Genomic DNA, 14,334 nt, shown 5'->3' on the forward strand with positions numbered 1-14,334 from the left:
CTTTATTTTAAAGTAGACTAAATGACCTTAAGGAACATTTAGGACAGGCACTGGCCAAAAATGTACCTTTTCTCTATTTGTGTTTCTCTCTAGTCTCCAGAGACCAATCAAACAGGACATGTTTCCACAAGCTATTTCTATCTCCTGAAATGGGGCAAATAGAACATTAAGTCTGTAAGATACCTCTCTTTATAAACACATGATGTGGATGATTGAAAACAATGACTTACTTAATGCTCTAAGCAGAATCTGTTCTCTGTGAATCATCCTGTATACATAATAGTGATGAAAATGTTCGGTTTGAAATTTCTCCCTGGCCAGGGAGGAAACCATAGGGTGAATCATGGATTTAGTGATGACTGTTCCTGGGCAAGCTAAATTGAGAAGCCACAGGTTTAAAAAGGAGCAAAGAGTGAGTCCTTCACAGGAATGCGATTGTCAGAAACTCAAGAAAGTAACAGACGCCTCCTTATGATGCTGACACCTGAGCAGACTCTGCCAGAGAAGAACTATTGGTCCTTCACTTGTGGGAGAGAAATCCTGAAAGCAGAGAAAACCAAACATACCCTTTAGTAACTCATGGATGGGGAAGAGAAACAGGACTTCTCAATGGGAGAAGAGAGATAAATGCCTGCCTTGAAGAGATTGTTATTCCCTTATTATTTTGTTATGAAATTTTGTTTTATATTTCATAAAAAATTTTTTTAAAATGAAAAAAAGAGAAGCACAACTAAATGCACTCACTCAAGTGATTGAAATTCATATAAGAGCAACTAGATTAGAGATGAAGAGTTACACGAATAACTTTAAAGAGGGGCTGCAAGAGACAGGAAAGATGTTCATCAGCCATTTTCTATGAAACTGTCAACAGTGTTGTTGACATAGGATACAATGTCGAGTGGAAAACTGAGCCCCTAAATTGTAATTAAACTATGGTTGTAATTATGTAGAATATGCAGTGCTGTGGACAAAGACTTCCAACACACAGAAATGAACATAGTTATTGTGTTAATGTTAATGTAGCGATGTCATTCGTTTTCCACTGTTAAATTGTGTGGTGTGAACATGGGAGTGGGATGCAGAGAGACTAAATATAGCCTAGTAGTAAGATCACTACACAAGGAATCAGGAACCTTTGTCTTAAGTTTCACATGGCTGCACCAGCTGTGAACATAACCTCTCAGAGCCCTAGTGTCCAGATATAGAAAGTGAGAATAATAATAACACCTGCCCTGCAGTCATGGGGTAGTGAAAGCACTCTAAATTTGAAAGTACTGTAGAGGATTGGGTGATGAATTAGGGCCAGAGTGCTGTATAAGGTAGAATAAAGACTCCCAGAACTCAGCCTCTCTCTCTTGAGGCCCACCCTCTGTTTCTTTGAGGGTGTATTTATAAAATTTTGCCTAATAAATCTTTTCATGCCTCTTAAAAAGAAGTCCAGGACTCAAAAATTTACCCTAAATTTCTTTTCTCAGTAGTCACTATGAAAGCTAGAGAGCTTGTGTTACCTCATTTCATTTCACAATAACTAATTACAAGCCCTTAATGAGCATCTACTCATTGTTTCACTAACCAGGTTTTCCAATACCATTTATCCTCTGTTGATTTGGAAAAACTTTATCATATACCTGAGTTTATTTCTGAATGGTACTATTTCACTACTCATCATTCTGCTTTAATTATTGTAGACTGATAAAATTTTTAACCTGGACAAGCAACTTTTCATAGTTGATGTCAATAGAATCCAGGGCAGAGAGGGATCTATGAGGAGGTAGCTAAGCTTAGGCCTAAGGGAGTAAGAGCCCAATGGTACTCTGTAGTCCAGCACATTTTTCCAGGGGACTTTGGAATCAGAGGGAGCTTGACTGAAATCCTAATTTATTGCTCACCATCTGGGTGACCCAAGGTGCATTACTTACTCTCTTTAACCTCTGTCTCATCTATAAATTGAGAACAAGACCAGTTACCTCAAAGTGTCACCATGTGGATTCAAGCTTTGTGGCTGAATTCCAGCCAGTGTCCTATTTCCTTTCCTTTGAAAGCCTTCATAGTGGAAAGGACATGGCTTCCCTTTCTTTGGTTTTCTTATAGCTGCAAAAAAGGAAGAAGAGCAGAAAGTTATCATCAACTTCCATCCAGCATGCCAAAGGCTTGTTTCAATGGGCAGAGATACCTGATAACTGTATGGTAAAGAAGCAGTGCATTTAAATTGTGTACATGTATTTGCTTCTCCATAGGTATGGTAAAGCAGGAATACTGCCTGAGCTAGGATTCATAAAGGCACTCTCATTTTACAGCCAAGAAAAGGGATATCAAATAGGTAGGAACTCCTGGCAGTTCATGCCTGTCAGACCTGGAGGAGAACTGAGCAAAGAGAAATGAGAAATTGTGGAAGGCACTGAAAACGGGTTAGAAAACAGGTGTAGAATAATGGAGCCTCTTTCTTCTGCTCTGACAAGTTAGGACTTTAAGTGATTTGGGGGCAGAGATCACATCGATTACCTCCCTTTTTGTAGTTTCTAAAAGATATTGAATAATGTTTAAAAATGATGATTAGAGTGAAGAAATGTCACATAGGGCCCCAGAGCAACCCTCTGCCTCTACCAGCAGCCAGGATGACTTTAGAGGGAGGTCTCTGATGTCTTTTCTCCTTGGGAAGTGATAGATGGAGTCTGATCATAATTAATTTTAATAGATACCTGATGTGCTATGATAGAATCTTGGTCATTCAAATGAAACAAGACCAAGCAACCAATTTGGACAAAAATAATCTCAGTTCCCTCTTACCATTAGCTTTCAAACAAGTTAAGTCTAGTTAAGAACTACTTAGTGGTGATTGTACCTAGAAAAGCATAGATAAGAAGGACAGTGACATTCACTGTCTGAACTGGACAGATGAGAAATAATAAAATAATAATATGTACCATTTGCTGAGGCGCTGACATATGCTCTTTGCTGAGTTGTGTGCTCAGTGTACATTATGTCTCATTCATTAGTTCTTTCCACAAATGGTACTTGAGTGCCTATGATGTGCCAAGCTTTCTGGGGGTTCCACAGGCCACAAAGCAGAGAAAGTTCCCACCTTTGAGGAATGTTTTAGTATGTATAAGCAAAGGAACACATACTATCATTTCAGGCATACTATCATTTCAGGGACAGAGAGGGGCTGGGGAACATATAGGGGGATTTTAGGGTGGGCCTCTGAGAAGCTGACCTAGTGGTATGGAGTGAGCTTTGCAAAACCCAGGAGGACAACTGTCCCTGGGAATGAGTAGCCAGTGCAGAGGCACTGAGGGGAGGTGAGTTTGAAATCCTCAAGGCCAAGGTGGCTGGAATGGAGTGAGTGGGTAGGAAAGGGGCAGAAGAAGCAGGAGGGAGAGGTGAGAGGCTAAGCCTTGTGGGGACTGATAAGGATTTCCGGTGTCCTTCTGAGGACAAGCAGCTCTCAGGCATTTCTGAGCATGGCAGGGTGACCTGGAAGCTGACTGGGATGGAAATCCACATGCAGGAGACCTAATCTCTCACCACCACTTGACCATGTTATCTCCAGAGAGCCCTCAGCCCATTGAAGCCTATGGGGTTGGGATGACCTGCAGAGTTCTCCCAAATTGAGCTGGGAGGCCTGGACCTTATAAGCTGGCATCAACAAGCTGCTATCTCCCTAGAGGTGATAAACTTGGGTGAGGTAGGTCCTTTGGGACCCATACTTGGAGCAGGACGCAGCTGTGGGCTCTGGCAGTCAACACCCTCAGCAGCTGATGCAAGGATGTGCCCCCACTGAAGGAGGAAGTGGGAGCACCCACCATAGATCTGTTTATGGTTTTATTCTAACAGTCCTCTAAGGGAGGTATTTTTATTTCCTTTGGATAGGAGGAATCTGAGGCCCAGGAAGCTTTGGCAACCAGTTCAAGTCACGTTAACAGATGTTGGGTTTGAACCTAGGTCTCTCTGAAGCCAAAGACCATATATTTAAAAAATTATGTAAAATATACATAAATAAATTTTACCATTTTAACTATACTTAAGTGTACAGTTCAGTGGCATTAAGTATATTCACATTGTTGTGAGTCATCACTACCACCCATGTCTAGAATGTCTTTCATTTTATAAAACTGAAATACTGTACCATTAAACAATAACTTGTTCATTCTCACTTCCTGAGTCTCTGGTAACCACCATTCTACCTTCTATCTTTATGAATTTGACTATTCTAGATACCTCATATAAGTGAAATTGCACAGCATTGTCTTCTATGGCTGGCTTATTTCACTAGCATGATGTTTTCAAGGCTCATCTGTGTTAAACAGTATGTTCCAGGATTTCCTTCCTTTTAAAGGCAGAATAATATTCCATTATATAGATATACCATAGTTTTTTGAATCTGTTGGTAGACATATGTGTTGTTTCTACTTTTTGGCTCTCATGATTAATGCTGCTATGAACATGGCTGTACAGATATTTCTCTGAGACTTTGAGTTCAATTTGTTTGAAAATATCCCCAGAAGTGGCATTGCTGGGTCACATGGTATGCTATGTTTCATTTTTTTGAGGAGTAATCATACTGCTTTTCACAGAGGCTGCCCTATTTTTCATTTTCACCAGCACTGTTCAAGTATTTCAGGGCTTCAATTTCTCCTCATTCCTGCCAGCACTTTTCTTCCCTTCATTCATTCCTTTGTTGCCTTCTTTCTCTGTCCCTCTGTGTCTCTCTGTCTCTGTCTCTCTCTCCTCTCTCTTCTAGTAGCCACCCAAATGGGTGTGAAGAGGTATGTCACTGAATAATTTTAAGACCATGTGATTTTCATGCCACCCTGCTGTCTCTCAGAAAAGAATCAAAGATTTCAGGAATATGTTCAGTTCCCCCACTCCACTTTTCAGGTGAAATATGTATTTTTTTATTCATTAAGTTTGTTGGTACATTTTAGGTATACAGTACAGTTACATTCATCATTGGGAACTTGTACCTTTACATGATATATCTTGATTCGTATTTTTCCCCCATTTCCCTACCCTCCCTTCAACCCCTCCACCCCTCCCTATTTACAAAGACTTTGTTTCCATTTTTTCCTTTTCTCATGTTTTTTCCTTTCCCTTATTTCCTTTCCCCTACCCCTCCTAGGTCCCCTTCCCCTTTAGACCTTTTCTTCCTATTTCACATTATCTATTATAGATTTTGATCCTTATTTACACTTTCAGTTTCTCACACCAGAGAAACTATTTGGTATTTACACACGTGTGTCCTATTTATTTCACTTAAAAGTATAGTCTCAATATGGATCCATTTAGCTATAAATGTCTCTAGTTTCTCATTCTTTATGGCTGAGTAGTACTCCATTTTATAAAAAAACTCCACATCTTCTTTATCCAGTCTCCACTTGATGGGCAATTGGACTGTTTCCATGTTTTAACTATTATAAACTGTGCCACTATAAACCTGATTTCAGGTGAAATATTGACATTATTTGGTCAAGACCCAAACTCTGTTAATTAACCAAGTCTCTTGATTCCTGGAAACTACAAAAGAACACATTCTGAATATCCCCTGTGACACACAGACAACTAAAAAGGAAAACAAAAATTGGCATCATATGCTGAATCAGTCTTGAAAGTTTTTGTTCAAGGATCCTAAGACAGTTTCAAGAACTATGCTCTTCTCTACACATTTTAGAACTGATATCTATTATTTTATCATAAATTTAAATATAGTTGCAAAGAATGTAATTTCTAGCATGTTGTAAATATTGGAATTTAAAATAAAACTGTGACATCACTCTTTTAAATGTATCTAAATGAAATTTAAATCCCATCACAGTTTGTTACCTTATCATCCATTTGGGAAATACAAAAACAATGCCATCTTTAGCTAGCAAAAATGACATTGTTTTCCTTTGAACCTTTATTTCCATTCTATTTCCCCTTCAGAAATTTATGCTAATATAATATAATTATGAGACAAAGTTTTATACTGAATATCATGTTGTACTTGGATCTATCAAGCATATATAAAATTTAAATTTATATACTTTAAAATTCCTGTGACTTAAGGCTGTAAGTGATTTCTGGATTGAGTTATCTTTACAATTACTAGTATTACGCAATTGATCAAAACAATCTAAATGAATAGCAAAGTTTGATAAATGCCAACATAAAAACTAAAGTTTTACTGGAAGTTTGAGTTTTTTAATAAAAATGATGGTGTCCTTTTTCAAATGTTATGTGATTGTGAGTAAATGTTACTTATCGCTGGATTGCTAGGATAACAAAGTGTGTGGCATCACTTCTACTTTTATTTTTCATATTTAAGGCTGGAGAAATTCTTCTTCCTATGCACAAGGAGGTGGGAAGGGAAAGAGTTTTGTTATAAAAACATCCTTCAATTTTTGGAATGGCATCTTGAGTTACTGCCCCAAATCACATGGTAATCTATTATCAAAGGTAATTTTTAAGATCAGTCAGCCAACTTTACTAGATCCTCCTTCAATTTCGTTGAAATTCAACATTGGATACTGCCTGATTTGCAAAAGATTTGCTACCCAATCTGTTATGGGTTGAATTGCCTCTCTCCCCAAATTCATATATGGAAGTCCTAACCCAAGAACCTCAAATGTGACTTTATTTGGAAATAGAATCCTTGCAGATGTAATTAGGGAGGCAAAGGCCATTAGGGTGGGCTGTAGTCCACTATAACTGGTGTCCTTATAAAAAGAGGACATTTGGAAAGAGAGATAGATGTGCATAGTGAGGGAGATGAAAGAAAAAGTTGCAGGGAGAAGATAGCTATCTGCAAGCCAAGGAGAAAGGCCTGGAACACATTCTCACTTGTGGCCTTCAGAAAGAACTAACCATGGCTACACCTTAGTTTTGGACTTCCGGCCTCCAGAACTGGGAGAAAATAACTTTCTATGGCTTACACTTCAGTCTGTGGTTCTTTGATATCATAGCCCATAGCCTTTACAGCCACTAACCTGCACCAATATTTTCCATTTTTCCTCTACTTGGTTCTATATTTTTTTAAACTCTAAAGCAATGCATGCCAGTAAGACTGGGAATGAGTGAAAGGGACCCCCCCCCCTTCTTTTTTGTTAAAAAGCCGTTGTGAAAGAAGGGCTGGGTGTTTTTGACAATCAGATATTGAATTTGAAGAACTGCATGTTGCTTTCCTTCAAATCACCCTTGTCAGCGGGCCCCTTTGGGAAGTGTCAGGCTCAGAAGAATGGCTGTGTCTGGCTGAAGATGGCTATGCCAAACTGGAGAATGTCTGCTGTAATTCAGGGATGTAGAAAAGGCTTTGTCAGCTGGCAGTGTAGATGATGGCATTTTCATAGAGGATAGGGTGTCTGCTGGCCTGCGTGTAGACTTGATTTGTGGCAAGGGGAAGAAAGGGTGTTCCAACCAGAGAGGAAGGAACTTGGGAATGGACTTCTGAGCAGATTAGGAGCTCTAAGGTAATACCGGCACACAGGGCCCATGCATGTAGGGGGCTGGGAGCTTTTACATTGGTACTAGAAATTTTTTCATGAGGAAGTGACATGATGAAAGTGGTACTTAGGAATATCACCTGGGCTTGCATATGGAAGATGGGTGGGCGTGTGCTGAGCTGAGGGGGCAAGAAGGAATCCAGGGGTGTGGTCATTAATGGCTGGATCAGTGTAACAGTACTGGAGACCAAGAGACAGCTGTTTGCTGGTTGTGATGGAAATAGAAATGGCCATATTAGAGCTCAGTTGTGTGCTTCCTGCTTAATGATCTTTATTTCATATTGGGTGTCAAGTCTCGGAACAAACTCCCTGCCCTCCCTCTGCTCTCACACTGCTTCTACACTGGTGGGATATTTAAAGCCCAGGAAGACGACACACTCCTCAGTGAATCAAGCAGAGGTACAATAGGGCATTAAGTCTCTGTTGCTTGACCCTTTCATTGTAAGGATGAGGTGAGTAACTGCATGTGAAAACACTTGGTTGACTACAAAATCCCTGCAAATGCAAAGATTCAATTGTTTGTTTTTCCTTCATACTGTGGATGCTTTTCTCTCTCAGAGGGAGTAAAGAGGTTTTCTGAGAGCCTCACTTACCATTAGCCTTGAGGAATTGATACCCAGGTAACAGGGTCCACTGTGCAATGCCTGAAATTTCATGGGGATTCCTCCCTTTCCAAATCGGGAAGGTGCTGCAGTGCACCCTGCTGAGCCCACCAGGAGAAGAGCTGCTCTTTCCTCCTCCTTCTGGATTCTCTGAGGTGTCTGGCCCTGTGCCCAGCTCTCACAGAGCACTGCTCATTTTCTGTCAGAATTGTGTCTTCTTGATTATGTAGCAACAGAAACGAAGCTTTCCTGTGCTCTGAAAACCAGACGTTTTTGCGGCCACATGCTTCTCCTAGTCCCAGTCTAAACAGGGAAGCACACAGAGCATTAGAACAACCCAGACACATACTCTCTGCTTGCTCCTAAGCAGTACAGACCATTGTACTTTTGAGACTCTGTGAGGATAAGAAAACTGCTTGTAAACTAGAAGAAACTGGTGGTCATTCTCCTTATACCCATCTCCCTAAATCACATTCACATTTTGTGGGACCCTGAGGTTGCTGGAACCTTCTGGTGTTCTAAGCTTTCCAGAGAGCTCTCTTGGGTATCATGGTAGAGACATCTCCCTTGGCATGAGGCTACGGACACCCCAAGAACTTGAACACTGCCATTTCTTTCCAGGATGGAAGAATCACCCTCATTGGTGTTCTTACCTACACTCTGCTATCTCTTAGTCATGTGTAAGTGTCTCTGATTATATGGATGCAGGACAGCAAATCCAGTGTCAGAAAGACAAGAGGTGGCATCAGCTGATCCCTCTGGCATTCATATCTGTTTCCTAGATCCAGAGAAAAGCTGGTATAGTGAGATGACAATAGTCCCTGTCACTTTGCATGTAGTTACCAGGTACCAGGCACAGTGCCAAACACTTCAGACATTCACTCATTTCCTTCTCCAGCTCCATGGAGGGAAGGCAACGGCAACTGAAAGCAGATGAGTAACTTTCCCAACGTCTAAAATCTAGAGGGTAGCTGGGCCCACCAGGATGAGTTAAACTAGGTTTTGGTAACAACGGACCCTCAAATTTTAGTGACTTACACTAACAAAGATTTAATCCTCCCACATAATATACATCTAACAAGGGTCACTGGAGGCTCTACTTCCTTCCAAATGTGGGGTACCAGGGGACACCACCTGGGCACTGCTGGCTGTCACAGCAGATGGAAGAAGAGGACCTGGTTGAGTGCTCACTAGTCTCCTGTTACTTTATGTTGGTGACTACAGCTTGTCATATGGCCAACTTTAAAGGGCAGGAAAGAGGAATAACTGTGGGCAGCCCAAAGGATGGTTATGATAGCAGAGGAAGGGTCTTCAATGGAAGGTATTTTCTAAAGCCCAGGCCTTTTGCCTCCTATAAAAGCTTCTATTTGCTCAGCCCTGAACACCTCACGGGTGCCAAGTGCTAGGCATTTTACAGATATTATTACTAGTAGTAGTAGTAGTAGTAGTTGGGATTAAACTCAGGGTCTTGGGCTGGGGATTTAGCTCAGTGGTTCCAGTGCCTGGCTCGAAAGCCCAATGTCCCGAGTTTGATCCCTGGTACCTGCTCCCCCCCAACAAACACCCCTAAGGGTCTTTGTGCTGAGCTACATTCCCTCTCCTCCATCCTTTATTTTGAGGCAGTGTCTCACTAAGTTGCTGGGGTGCTCAGGCTAGGCTTGAACTTGTGCTCTTTCTGCCTCAGCCTCCCAGAAAGCTGGGATTACAGGCGTGGCTCACCATGCCTGGCTACAGATATTATTTCTGATCCTCACAACATCCTGTTAGGTAGATACTATTATTACCTTCATTTCACAGACAAAGTTATTGAGACGTGGAAAGAGCTTGGAGTAGTTTGAGCCAGATGGCACAGGAAATAAAAGATGACGCTTGTGCAGTCCTTGGGTCAGTCTGACTCTGGAGACTGTGTTCTTTCTGTTTGCCAGGAGGATTTCCACTTCAGTTTTGCAACAAAAGAACCACATACAGTTTCAAAAGATAAAAAATTAGCTTAGTCTTGTATTTACTTATGTTGATTAAAATTATAAAAATTGCTGTCATATAAAAATTTTATTGTATAATTTCTAACAATATAAGGATCAGGGAGAAAGTGAAAAATCACTTGTAATGAAAACTTCTAGAGTCACTGCTAACATTTTAAATATGTCCTTACAAACATGTTGTCTTGTGACTTGCTTATTCACATGACAATATGTTATATACTGTACATCTTTCCAATAAATGCACTTCATTTTTAATGACTGAATAATATTCTTTTGAGTGACCATGGCACAATTTATTTTCAATTCCTTGAGGATGGATATTGATCTTATTTCCAAAGTAATCACTGTTTTGTCATTTTTGAGTTCCATCTTTCTTTAGTTTCTGAACCAATTGATGCCTTCACCAATGAGAAAAATTGTAATAGTCAAAGATCTTTCATCAAAACATTAGTCCTATTGTTACCTCTTTTCTTTCCTTCCTCCATAGCACCGCCCCCCCCCTCCCCCCATGGTTTTGAAATGCTTTGTTCCTGGAATCTGGGGCCAGGGGGTTTCCTTGGCATTTCTTTTTTATTCATGTAATTTTTCTAAAATTTCCCTATAAACTGTATTCTTTATTTTTCTTTTCTTTCTTTTGGCTCCTCTGTATTCATACTCATTTACTGTATATTTGCATGTTCATATTCCAGTACCACTCAACAACATATTTTGTGCTTTTGCTGGCTGTTAAATTGCAGCAAGGCATACAACCTTTCAACTGGAGCCTCTTAGCTTCCTTTTCTACGGCCCCAACTAATCACTGCTCAAACCCACCACCTTCCTACCCACTGCATATTCCCTCCTTTGCTCATGTTATTCTCTAGACCTGGAATGGCCTGTATTGGCATCCGTGGTTGGTCTCCAGGGGTTCAGCTCACATGCCTGGCCTTTCACGAAGGCTTGTCTGCCCCCTTTCCTTAGTCAAAGTTAATTGTTCTTTCCTCTGTGCTTCGCAGCACTTCATTATTATCTCTAAAACACACTCATTTAGGAAAACATTTATTCGGTGCCTACGGTGGGCTCTGAAGGGCAGGAGGAGACAGAAGAACAATAAGCCTTGGCACCCACGCTCTGAGACTCCTTAGCCCCTTAGTGCTAGTGTGAACACACAATCCCAACACAGGGTGGTAAAAGCTGATGGAGGTAAGCACAAAGTGCGAAGGATATCTCATGGCCTGACCAGCACCGGTTGACTTTTATTTAATGGGTGCTTTTCCTTCATAAGTCCGGATCCTGAGAGGTAAGGGAGCCATTTAAAATTCATCTTCCTCTCACCCCCACCCCCACCCCCACCCCCAAACGCCAGGACTGTTTACAGTGGCTGCTGTGACGCTCCATGCTAATGAATCATCTGAGGTGTGAAAGAAGGGTCCTAGGGGTGGACGCCGGGCACAGGTCCAGTCCCATGGCCCACATTTCCCGGAGTCCAGTCTACTTTTTCACATCTTTCTTTCTCCCTGAAATAGATGCACACTCGCCTCCAGATTTAGAATAGGAGTCATGACTATTTCACGAAAGACTGGAAAATATGACTTTTCCAGAAATGGTCTGGGTCGGTCATAGATCTTCAGGCTCCTGGCAACTGAAGGACACGGCTGTGCCCTAATTGGATCCATTTCCTCCCAGGCCTGATTGGGAATTTTGCACCGGCTCGGTGAGCCGTACACCTCGGCCCCCGGGGCCAGCAGGAGACGCTGGAGCGGGGCCTCTCCGCCGGGGCGCGCGCTCTCTGCCGCCTCAGGCTTCTCCAGCTCTCCACGCCTCCGCCCGATCCAAGCGCGGGTCCGGAGCGGGTTTTGTGGCCTGCCCAACGCCAGGCTAGTGGAGCCGGAGGCTGGCGCCGCCGAGGCCGCCGCGGCCGGGGTGTGGGGAGTGCACCGCGCACGCGCGCCCGTGGGGTCGCCGGCTCCCCGCGCCCGGGCTCCGAGCGGCCGGAACCCTCGCGCCCCGCCCTGCCCGGAGCCACCCGGAGCCGCTGAGTCCCGGACCCGCTCCGCTGGCCGGGCGGGGCTATTTTTTTCGGCCCGTGTTCTTTCAGCGGCCGGGAAGGAACATTCTTGGCTTTCCCCGCCTGGCTGCGCCTGTTCCCGCTCCTCCCCCGCCGCGTGTTTTCCGCCCCAGTAAAGATCGTGCCACACAAATAAGCCTCGAATGCCCTTTGCCAAGCGGGCGGGAGGGCACGAGTGCAGAGCCTGAGCGGGCCATTTTCAGGGCGCGTCTCCGGAGCCGCTAAAAGTCTTGTTTTCTCCCCAAGTGGAAGGTATAGGGGGCGGGGGCGGCGTGGGGCCGCTTCCAACTGCTACACACGCTCGAATAGTTGTCAGTAAAATCAAACTGACGTCAGCCCGGGGGAAAAAGGTCTCTTTTGTTCTCCTGTTCTTCCCCCTCTCCTCCCTTGCGATCAAAGGCAAAAAACATTTTTTTGGAGGTGGGGGAAAAGACAAAAAGGAAAAAAAAATTGCAACGCAAAGAGATAGCTTCCATTAGACCTCCTGCCCGGGCGACGGGAATGTTTAATGAATGCATCAAGTCTTTTGATCACCCTCGCCCGGCTGGGTTCAGTAGTGCCGGAAGGTTAGTTGCATATCCTGTGGCTGATCTGAAATTCGATCAGCAGAGGGGGCAAAGAAAAGAAAAGCATTTTAATGGGAATCAATAGAGGATCATAGGTCCTGGAAGGAAATACGTGTTGATTAAAAATGCCAGAAGATTAAAAAAATGTTCACGACTGGTTAAAAAATAAGGAGGAAAGGAAAAAGCAAGGGAGGGAGAGGGAAGAGAAGAGAGGAGGATAGGGGGAGGAGGAGGGAAAAAAACCTCTTAGCAATCTATTTTCTGTGTGTGTTGCTGCCAGAGAGGCAGTCAGCAGACCAACAGTTTGTGTAATGCTTCAAGCTACAGCGGGCAAATTTAAAGCTGTATGCTCAGAACAACATAATAAATACTTATTGAAAATGCATTTCTATTTCTAAGCGGGGTTCACTCATGCATTATACAAAACACCTAGGGCTGCAGTAGCGAGACACAGGGGACAAATATGGTGTACTGTGACTCAGGTTCTTAAAACTTGAGCTTTTAGCAGTTGAGAGTAAGAACATACTTTTTTAAAGTTAAAAAAACAACAACTAGCAGCTTTGAAAGATACCAAAGACTTAAATTGCCCGAAACTTTACATTAAGTCGTAACTTAAAAAATAGTCTGATAACTGAGGATGAGGAGAGAGTGGGAGGGGAGTTAACCACGGTAGATAGCATATTGACTGGGTTACAGAGTGGAAAATTATTGCCCTGTAGGTAGGCAAAGTGATCAACAGTGTGATAAAATGGTTGAAGGTTTTATGAATATCCATCTACTACAGTAGGAAAGGAAAGAAGGCTTTTAAAAACCCACTCTGACACAAAAACACAGCTATACATCCTATTTCTATGGCTTTTTGGAAAAGAATCAATAGCGTTTACATTTTTACACATTAAACAAAGAAAGTTCCTTCAGTATTGTGAAGACATCCAGAAGGCAATGGTTGGTGAGCTTTTCTTTCATTAGTGTTTTAGGAGCTTCTCTGAGGAATTCTGCATTCTAATCCTGACCCTTTACTCATATCTTCCTTAGTCTTACCTTTTCTTTCAGTATTACTGAAGGGCATAAAGAGGATCAGGGAGCTTTTTTAGGGCACTTTCTCTGGGATATTTCCAATACAGGTGTGCCTGTGGCTCTAGGATCCCCTATGGATTCCCAAGTCTGTTCAAGTCCCTAACATGGTTTGGAATTTGAATATAATCTACACAATCCTCCTGTGTGCTTTAAATCATCTCTAGATTGCTTATAATACCTAATCCAATAGTTGTTATACTGTATTGTTTAGGGAATAATAACCAAAAATTTTTTGTATGTATTGAGTACAGACACAATTTAAAAAAGATTTTTCTCCATCTTTCATTGGTTAAATCCTGGATGTAGAAGCCATGGATAATGGAAGCTTAGTGGGTGGAATGTATTTGATTTCGGTAGTTTGGATAAAAGAGAATCTGTTGAAATTAAGATTTTCTTGTTCTGCCACAAATTTTCTTACTTCAATATTTGGTCTCCACTAGAAGGCAGGGACTATATCTCCTTTCTAATTCATTTCCCCAGCAATGCTCTTAGAGCAAAATCTTGCACGGGGAGCTGATTGAGTGCTTTGGGTTAATATTGGCAGATGGCACACTGGTTGAATTTCAGAGACAAAAAGTGTTA

At 42.2% G+C, this 14,334-nt stretch overlaps 1 long non-coding RNA gene across 1 annotated transcript in view; it reads left to right on the forward strand.

Moving 5' to 3' along the window:
* LOC101704607 (uncharacterized) overlaps window positions 1-14,334 on the forward strand; it is a 349,127-nt gene that overhangs the window by 17,389 nt on the left and 317,404 nt on the right. The window lies entirely within an intron of this gene.

The sequence above is a fragment of the Heterocephalus glaber genome, unplaced genomic scaffold, assembly GCF_053883595.1.
Source record: "Heterocephalus glaber isolate CG9 unplaced genomic scaffold, H.glaber_assembly_v1.0 deba00001592, whole genome shotgun sequence".
Taxonomy (NCBI): domain Eukaryota; kingdom Metazoa; phylum Chordata; class Mammalia; order Rodentia; family Bathyergidae; genus Heterocephalus; species Heterocephalus glaber.